The 9,757-nt window shown below is 34.9% G+C and overlaps 1 protein-coding gene across 11 annotated transcripts in view; it reads right to left on the minus strand.

The window, feature by feature from the left end:
- EHBP1 (EH domain binding protein 1) overlaps nucleotides 1-9,757 on the minus strand; it is a 343,070-nt gene that overhangs the window by 61,937 nt on the left and 271,376 nt on the right. The gene's annotated exons all lie outside the window — the stretch shown is intronic.

Raw genomic sequence — 9,757 nt, forward strand, 5'->3', positions numbered from 1 at the left:
ATTGAACAGTTGCCAACTCAGTAATTGACAGAAATGCAATTTCATTTTCAATCTGATCATCATGATAGTAACTGGTTTACAGCATGGTGCTTGGCCCACATTATAAATAGGATGCTCTATATCAGTTGGATGTCATACCATTTTTAAAAGACATCCAAGAATCAGATTTTTAAAAAACATTTACAAATTACTGTATTATGTCTGTTAAAGATTCAAACTAGCCTTTAAAGAATGTTTGGCAATATAATTACTGAGAAAATAGCAGGATCTACTATTAATAAAATAATCAGGCTTATAGGAAAAAAGTAACAATACTGAAAACAGAATTTCAATTAATACCTTATTTTTCTAAGATTAGAATTTAACTTGCAATTTTCTAGTAAAGGCATAGAGCACTGGCTACAAGAAATCTTTGAGAGCAGAAAATGCTGCTACATCATGTTGATCAAATATAGGAAGTGGTATTTTTAGGGGGCTACAGCAGGAATGGGGATAGTATACATTAGTTCCACAGTTATTGTTGTTGACAGTTTTAAAATCAGAATTGGGTAACTGATGTACTTCTGTCCTCATTTCTACTATGCCTTCCTCCCAGACAAACACTGAGAAGAAAAAGTAAAATCTAGTGTGGTTTTTGATATTTAAAATAACTAAAAATGACAGAGAATTAAATAACTAAAATAGGTTTTGCCTCCTAAAAAAGGGTTATTATGAATTGCAAATAATCAATGTGAAATTGCTTTGTAAACTGGAAAGTATATGATATAAGGCATTATTATGACAAAACAAAGCCTGAAATAATATGGCCCCAACATACCTGTGCAGTTATCTTCCTTTAACCTCTCCCAATCTCTATAAAACCTCACATCTATTTATACAAAATTGTTTGTATCATGTAGTTTCATGCATCCATGGATTTGAATATATCATTTTGTCTTCCTGAAATGTTCTTCTCTCATCTATTTAACTCCTACTCATTCTTCAAGATTCAGTTTAAATCTACTAAACTTCCCCTGACTACTCTTCCCTCTTCACCACTGGTGGAATGAAGTTCTCCTTCTTCTGTTACTATAGTACCGTGTGTGTGTGTGTGTGTGTGTGTGTGTGTGTGAGATTACTTTTTAAAATAATACCTGTCAAGTTATACTGTACAAACATCTCCTTCTCAGTAGAATTGAGCTACTTGAAGGCAGGAGCTAGATGTGATTTATCTTTGTATCTTTGGTCCTTAGTACATACCTTGGTACTTGGTACTTGATATGAAAACTTAACGATTTATACTTTCAAAGCTTACAATATAGAGGGAAAGATAAAACAGCCACAATAAGGAGGTGCGATAAAAATGGATGAAGAGTTCAGAAGAAAGAGGCTTGTTTTTGTGTGTGTCTTTTTTTTTCTTCTTTCTTTCTTTCTTTTTTTTTTTTTTTTGTCAAGGGGAATGATCAACCTGAGTTGTATCTGAGAAAGCTTAAAGATTAATCTGACAACAGTGTATACGATAGGCTGGCATAGAGGGACTGGAAAGAGACTACTTAGGAGGCTCTTATAAACAGTACAAGGAAGCTATAATGAGATTCAGAACTGGGATGGTGGCAAAGGGAATGGAAGGAGACAGGTGTAAGAAATACATCAGAGCTAGAATTGGTACCTGTACCAATTCTTAGTAACTGATTAGATGTAGAGGGAAGAAAAAAGCTGAGTCAGAAGAGATAGGGGTAAGACACTAGCTTGGTGGAGTTCAAGCCTAGGCAATTCTTTCACAAATTTTGAGATGGCTAGAATAGAGAGCTGTCAAATTAATGCGGGTAGATTAACAGAGCTATTGAATGGACCCAGAGACAAGCCTGAAGCTCCCAGTGGACAAACTGAAGCAATTTCAGTATCAAAACAAACAAGCAAACAATGACTGCAATGAATTGAATCAACGAAATCACACACTGAATCAATGAAAACTCATCAATTCATTATGATATTCAAAAAGTTCTTAGAAGGATATATAAACTCATTTGAGGTAGCTTTTAAAAGAACTCCTGTATATGTATAACAGATTCACTTTGTTATAAAGCAGATGCTAACACACTATTGTAAGGCAATTATACTTCAATAAAGATGTTTGAAAAAAAAAAAAAAAAAAAAAGAAAAAAAAAAAAAAATAAAAGAACTCCTGAAAATTACTAATTAGAGGAAACAAGTCAAACACTTATCCTGTCTTTCCAGTGGGAACTGAAGTTTAGGGCAAGTAAATAGTCACAGTCAATTACAGAAAGCTCTACTTTATAAAATAATACCAGCTATAATAATAATATTATGTATTTTCCAAAGATGGCCATGACAGTATTTCTCATCCCACATGCTTTCTGCAATGTGACCTTGCCATTCCCTCGTCAAAAGGTAAAGCTTAATTCCCTTCCCCTTGAGTGTGGGCCAGCTTTAGTGACTTGTACATCATCAACAGAATGTAGAAGTGCTGCAGGTGATTTTCAAGGCTAGGTCAGAAAAGGCTACACCCCTTTTGCCCAGTTCTCTTGAAATTCTTGCATTTTGTACTTTCTGGGAACCCAGCTGTCATGCTGTGAGAATCCCAAGCTACGCGTAGGTGCACCAGTCCACATTCCCAGCCAAGTTCAGCCTTAAGTCTTCCTGGCTCACGTGTCAAACATGTGAATAAAGCCTTCTTCAGAATCTCCGCTTTAGCCATTTTGGGTCACCTCCAACTGTTCAAGTCTCCCCAGCTGACACCCCAGACAATGTGGAACAGAGACAGAGCATCCACACTATACCCTATCTGAAGTCCTGACCCATAGAATCTGAGAATTAAAAAAAAATTTTACACCATTAAGTTTGGGATTGTTTGTTTTACAGCATTAATGATTGGACCATATGCTTAAGTAACACCACACAGATTATTTCCTAATTGCAAGAGGAAACCCTAATTTTAAATGGAGAGATCAGAACTAGATCAGGGATTAGAAACCACTACTCTAATGGTCAGTCTTAGCATCACTAATGTTGAGTCAACCATATGTTATTTTTTTTTTTTAATTTTTAAATTTAATTTTTAAATTATTTTTGACTGTGTTGGGTCTTCATTGTTGCGCATGGGCTTTCTCAAGTTGTGGTGAGTGGGGGCTACTCTTTGTTGCGGTGCACATGCTTCTCATTGCGGTGGCTTCTCTTGTTGCAAAGCATGGGCTCTAGGTGCGCGGGCTTCAGTAGCTGCAGCACGTGGGCTCAGTAGTTGTGGCTCGCAGGCCTTAGAGCACAGGCTCAGTACTTGTGGCGCACGGGCCTAGTTGCTCCGTGGCATGTGGGATCTTCCTGGACCAGGGATCAAACCCGTGTCCCCTGCATTGGCAGGCGGATTCTCAACCCATTGCACCACCAGGGAAGTCCCTGTTACATGTTTTTTGATATGAAGCACATGAAGCAAACACCACCTATAATATTCTAGCCCAGATGTCTAAAGTGAATCTACTAAGCCTTCAGATACAACCTCCAGTTTATCATAAACACAGGAGACAGAAACATGATAAATGACACAGCAAGGAAGCAACCAAACAAATCTAGAAAGTAGGATATTCAGGCCAATTAATCTGGTCATTTTAATAAGAGTTATGAAAACAAACACAACAAAAAACAACTAATCACCATCTCCACCAACAAAAGGGACTTGACCAGATGCAATGTGTAGTCCTAGGTTAGATACTAATTTGGATAAACCAGCTGTAAAGGACACTGTTGAATCAATTAGAGAAATGTGAATAAGAGTTACTAAATGAGAGAAAATACAACTTGACTGAAAAAATAGTTTATACAGTAATGACTTCGTTTTGTCTTTTTGGCAAAATAAATACATACATAAGACTTGGAAGGTTATTCACAAAATTGTCATGGTGGAGATATCTGGGTATGGAAATGTGATATTTTTGTTTTCTTTGTCTTCATTTTCTAACTTTCTATAATACACATGTACTACTCTTGTAATAAAAGTTATTTTTAAAAAGTCTTGGGGAAAGGGAGGAAAGACATGAGATGGTAGGCTTCTGGGGTGGGTGGTAGGGGCAAAAGAAGAGATATCTAACATTCAAGGGAAATTTTCTTTTCTTTTTAAAAAAATATTTATTTATTTATTTATTTTGGCCACGCCGGGTCTTAGTTGAGGCAAGTGGGATCTTCGTTGCTGCGTGGGGGATCTTCTTTGCAGCATGCGGGATCTTTAGCTGCGGCGTGCGTGTGGGATCTAGTTCCCTGACCAGGGATCGAACCCGGGCCCCCTGCATTGGGAGCACAGAGTCCTAGCCACTGGACCACCAGAGAAGTCCCTCAAGGGAAATTTTCTTAATATTTAGAGACACAAGCTTATTTGTAGTTAGAGGAGTAGTACGTACTGGGCAGAGTGAGACCAAAGACGCAAGAATAATATACAAAAATCCTTTGTTCATTATTAATACTTCTGAACTTAGAAAATAAAAGGAAATGCAGGCTTGATAATGGTGACTTTGGTGACGGTTGCTGATATTTCTTGAGCTTTTATGTGCTAAGTGCTTTATATGCATGATCTCATTTAATTTTTACAACCTGATTTTTACCAATGAGAATATTTAAGTTTAGAGTTCCAAGGTCACACAGCTAGAACTGATGTCAGAGCCAGGAGTCCAGCCCAGGTCTGTTTGACTACAGGGCCCTGTTTTTAACCTTCAAACTATTTGATCCCCCAAAAGTATCAAATTATATGACCAACTGAGGAAGATTGAGCTTTTACTAAACTTTCATCTTTCAAACTTAAGAAAAGTTAAGAGCACTAATAAAAACCATTATTTGATATGCCTCAGGCAACTAGGTTTAAGTGAATTTCACTGCGTGTAATAACTTCTCGAAGAGCTGGAATTTGGTGATTCAGACTAAGATGAAGTGGTCTTGGGTCATCTTAACTGCATAAAAATGAAATAAATGATTCCACCTTTATGAATATGAAATGGGAACCTAGTTTTTTCTTACCAGCTACCACTTCCCCCTCCTCCCCCAATAATATTCCCACCTGCAAATGTTTCTGAGAGCTTACCAAGAGTGCAACTTAAAGCAGGCAATCATTAATAAAACAAACTTTAAATACTAATTAGGGACACTTTATCAATTTCCATGTAAATTGTTTGTTTGTACCTATTTACCCATCATTGTTCTCTATACAATAGAAAAAATGTAAATGAACAAATCAGAATGCAGCCCTAATGAGACTTTCTGTTTATAACCATTAGCCCAGAGGTGTGCTGTAATTCAGTTCTCAAGTAGCAAGATTTAGCCTCATTAACAGACTGCAAGGGCAGGTTACAACTCATAAAACCCTACAGTAAACAAAGTTTATGGACACAGCACAAAATCTTGAGCCTGACTGACAGAATTCTAGTTCCCTATCAGACTGCCTTGATTTACTTTTCTACTAATGTCCTGACACCACAGAGATAATTTTGCTTGGGCCTTAGAGGGCTCCAGTGGGATGGCATATCTGTGTTGTTTGTTTTCTCACCCATTGAGTTTCCTTAAGACAAAGAACCAACTGAAAAAATAGAAGTTAATTGTTAAGGTCACAAGGAAAAGCTTGTAATTATAGCAATTGATTATGCAACCAATTTAATTGATAGTATTATTAATATCCAGATTCCTTATATGTAAAACTATTTTAATTTTTATATATAAGCTTCATTAAAAGTCAGTTTTTACAAATTGGGAGATTGGGATTGACATATATACACTAATATGTATAAAATAGATAACTAATAAGAACCTGCTGTATAAAAAAATAAATAAAATTAAATTAAAAAAATTTTTAAAAGTCAGTTTTAAAAGTAATATTTAAAGAATAGATAGCAACAAAATCTATGTGTCTTTTACTCAAAAGAAACATATTGTTTATGTCAAAGGAATAAAATGACCAGAGAGTAAGGGCAGTGATTATTTCATTATTTTTGTATGTTTGTATAGGTGAATATTTCTGACAATGATGGTTTGCCTAAACCTACTCAAGTACAGAAATGTGTTATCTGTTTTGACCCTTCTGCATTCAAAAGAAGATAGCGACTCACAGCTGTAAATAAGTCATCTGTTTACTATAACTGTTGAAAAAAATAAAGGAATCTTTTCAATGGGATGCAAAGGTAAGTAACTTAGAAGACTGCTGTCATTAAAAGTACACTCGAAAAATTCAACACATAGGAAACCTATGTATCTTTCATTTACCTGCCTAGTCTAAATAAACTTTAAAAAATTGAAGTGGGCTTCCTATTTCTAAGAATGGGTCTGATGACATTTACCTTTTTCTATACAGTATTATTTACAGAGTTAGACTGAGTTATATAGAACATTCTAGCTTTTGTAAGACAGATGTACTCTTTAGAGGGTTTGATGGAAGCTGTATTTTTGAGTAAATACTAGCTGTGTGCCTGTGCAGTGTTTTCACACATGTTGTCTCACTTACCATTCACCACTCTGAGGTAACCACTATGACTCTGATTTGATAGAAATGGAATCTCACTTAAATATACTGCCCAAGGTCATACATCTTGTAAATGGCATAGTAAGAATTAAAATCACCGTCTGTCTGATTTCAGAGTGCTGGTCCTAGCTATTACATTACTGGTGTTCAGAAAATTTGTCTGAGGCCCTACTGCTATTGTCATTAAAAAAAACAACAACAGTTCTTTACTTACACTTGGGCTATACAAATCAGGTTAAACTCCCCTTTGTGCTACTGAATACAGAGAGGTAAAGAGAAATTAACTTACTTATATTCATTTAAAACTTAGGTTTCTGACTTTAAATTATAAGTCTTCAGAAAAGTGCTGAATGTGGTACATTTAAGCTTCACTTTCCTCTTTGTTAACATCTTCAGAATAAGGCAAAAGTCCTGTTATGGTACAAAAAGCTTGTATTTCAACACAATGAATTTAAAATATTCAAATATAGAAGATGGATCAGAACTAACCACTTTGGACATAAACTGAAAAAATATTTAGCCCTTTCACAGCATGTCTTCAAGTTACTATTTTTCTTATCGTTCTAAAATGGTCTACAATCTGCCATAGATAGACGCACTAGTAAAACTTGACAATTTAAGGACAAACTCTTCAAGAATAAGTAATGTAATTCCTTGTTTCCTTTCCATAAAAATGTATTGGTATGCAATTTTTATATTTCACAGTTCACCGACATCTAGGCAAGCTTTCTTCCACTGCTTCAATGGTGCTACTTTTAATTTTATCCTCCTTAGTCGTAGTAATTAAAGTGATCAGCAGTGGCATCCCAGCGGCTTTGACACAGCTACAACCCCCTAGCAGACTTTTGCTTTTAAGGGGAAGGGGAAGAAAAAGACTAGAGTTTCATTTCACAGAGAACAAGAAAATCAAGCTTCTCCAATCCTCAACTTTATTCAATTGTTCTTTCAGCAGCCTTTGGATCTTAAGAATCAAATAAAAATGGCTGCCATGGGGGGTCCTTTTTATACTTGCCGCAAATGTCACCGACTGACATTACTTTAGCCAAAAAATGATGCCATGGATTTGTGAAGGTGAATTAGAACATGAGAAACTGTCAGTGTAGCTGCTGAGATCATTACCCACCCAAGGGTGTCTTTCATAACATTAGATATTTTTATTCAGTCAGTTGAAAACTATAGATTGAGAAGTCTTTCTATTTAAGAAACATGTCTACACACAATTTCATGAAATAAGCTTTTACAAAATTTAGAAATATATTATTTCAAATAAAGTAGTTTGCATCCTTAGTCTTTGTAAATTTGTGTTTATAACAGCAAAAAGCACCCTATTTCTATCAACAAACCCATATTCCATACTATCCTGTGCTTACTTGAGTTCTTCAGTGTTTCATACAGTCTTAGGAGTTGGACTTTTATTAATTGGGCTAAATACATTTTAACTTATCTAAATTTTTTTAAAGGGCTTTACTTAGTACTGCTAATATTTCACAGGATTCTTTTCTCAGAATGGTCCGTGAAATTCCTCAATTTTATAGTAAACTAAGAGAAAGAACTTGACTGCCACCCTTTCAGCATTAGACAGGAAGCAAGGCTCTGTTATTAGGCATTCAGAAAGGATTAAAAAAAAAAAAAAAAAAATCTGTGCTTGTCCAGAGGCAAGGATTACCAAAGTGCACCTATTCACTTGCTACCAAAGATAGAATAAAAATAAAAAATAAAATTATAAGATCTTTAAAGGTTTGGGTAGACTAGATAGTTTCCCACCAGCTTGATCAGCTCTTGACTGAATAAATAGGATTTAGAGTAAAACATTAAAACTGTTTAGCAGATCTTTTCAACCCGTTTCAAACTTTTCTTATGCTGGTTTGTAATATAAGCAGACATGCTTATAAATGGCCACACCTGCTCATTTCTCTGGGGATCGCCTGATCTCTGTTTCTCTAACAAAGAAAGAAAGAAAGAAAAAAATCAGCCTTTCTTGTTGCAAAACAGAGTGGAAAGTCAAAATCTTTCTCAAGTTTGCCCCATCTGGTCAGATTAAATCTTTGATCAACCCTGGGGATTACATTTATTTTTGTAGTAACTACTAAATTTTGAATTTGTTTAAAAAACATAGGCAAAATATTAAACAGAATGTGAATTTAAGTTTGAGATCTAGTTTTTAATATATGAGCAGAAAGCATAAAAGGACTAGTTCAGAAAAAATAGACATGCATTTGAAGAATTTAGATTTCATTAGTATTCATTTCACACAACGGAATATATCATACTTAAGTTTTAAAAAATATATCTCTTTGTTTCCAAATACAGAAATGATCATTTTTAATTGTAGCATTTGTTTGGCCTGAGTGCTGTAAAAATAAAGAATTCTAAACATAAAAGTGCATGATCAAGTTAATGTTGCTATATGAGCCTCTCCTTTAAGTATCTGGAAGCAATCTGGGATATAAAGTTTTATATTCTAAGTCAGTAATCATTTTCTTTCATTCATTAAACTAATATATATGAATTTCTAGTAGGTACTATATTCCTCTAAAAATAATTATTTTTAGGATTATAAAAGCAATTATTTTGTATTTTTGAAAACTTCAAATTGCATTAGCAGAACTAATGGAAATAGTTTGGGCCTCCAAAAAGGACCCTTTGATAATTTAATTCCTCTTTTCTCTGTGAAATTGATAACTTCTTAGTTTAAAAAAATTATAAGAAAAAAAAAAGAATGGCTGACTAAGTAAGTATCACCTTGTGTTACATCCAAGGCCTCTTGCTGGTTGTCTGGCTGCTCTTTTGTAGGTAAAAAGGAGCTGAACGCTCTCTGGCTCCTTAGATCTGGCCCAACAAATGCACTGCCAGTCATGCACATGGATCTAGCTTAAAACCCAGTGTGAGCCTAAAAGAAGCCAGTCAGACTGGCACCTACTCATGCAGAAGGAGATAGATTTGTCATGACAGGCTGATTATTCAATGTAAAGAAACAGTTTAGCTTTTCTAATCTGGTACAAATACATCTTTCTCAGCAAAAAAGTAAAAGGTCTAACAGTTCAAGTATTTAAAGTACATAAACCAACAAAAAAATGTAACGTCAAAGTAAACCATAGGTATTTGTGCTAAAGCATTCTGCAAAACTGTCCTGCGGTTCCATTCAGATAAATAAGACTTAACCCTTCAGAAGTATGACATCCGAGTGTCCTATTAAAAGAAAATATTACTACTTTATATTATGTTCTTTTTTTTTTTCACTACAAAAACTTCTAAGAATCCAAATTT

Source organism: Balaenoptera acutorostrata, chromosome 12 (genome assembly GCF_949987535.1).
Source record: "Balaenoptera acutorostrata chromosome 12, mBalAcu1.1, whole genome shotgun sequence".
In the NCBI taxonomy this organism is placed as follows: Eukaryota; Metazoa; Chordata; class Mammalia; order Artiodactyla; family Balaenopteridae; genus Balaenoptera; species Balaenoptera acutorostrata.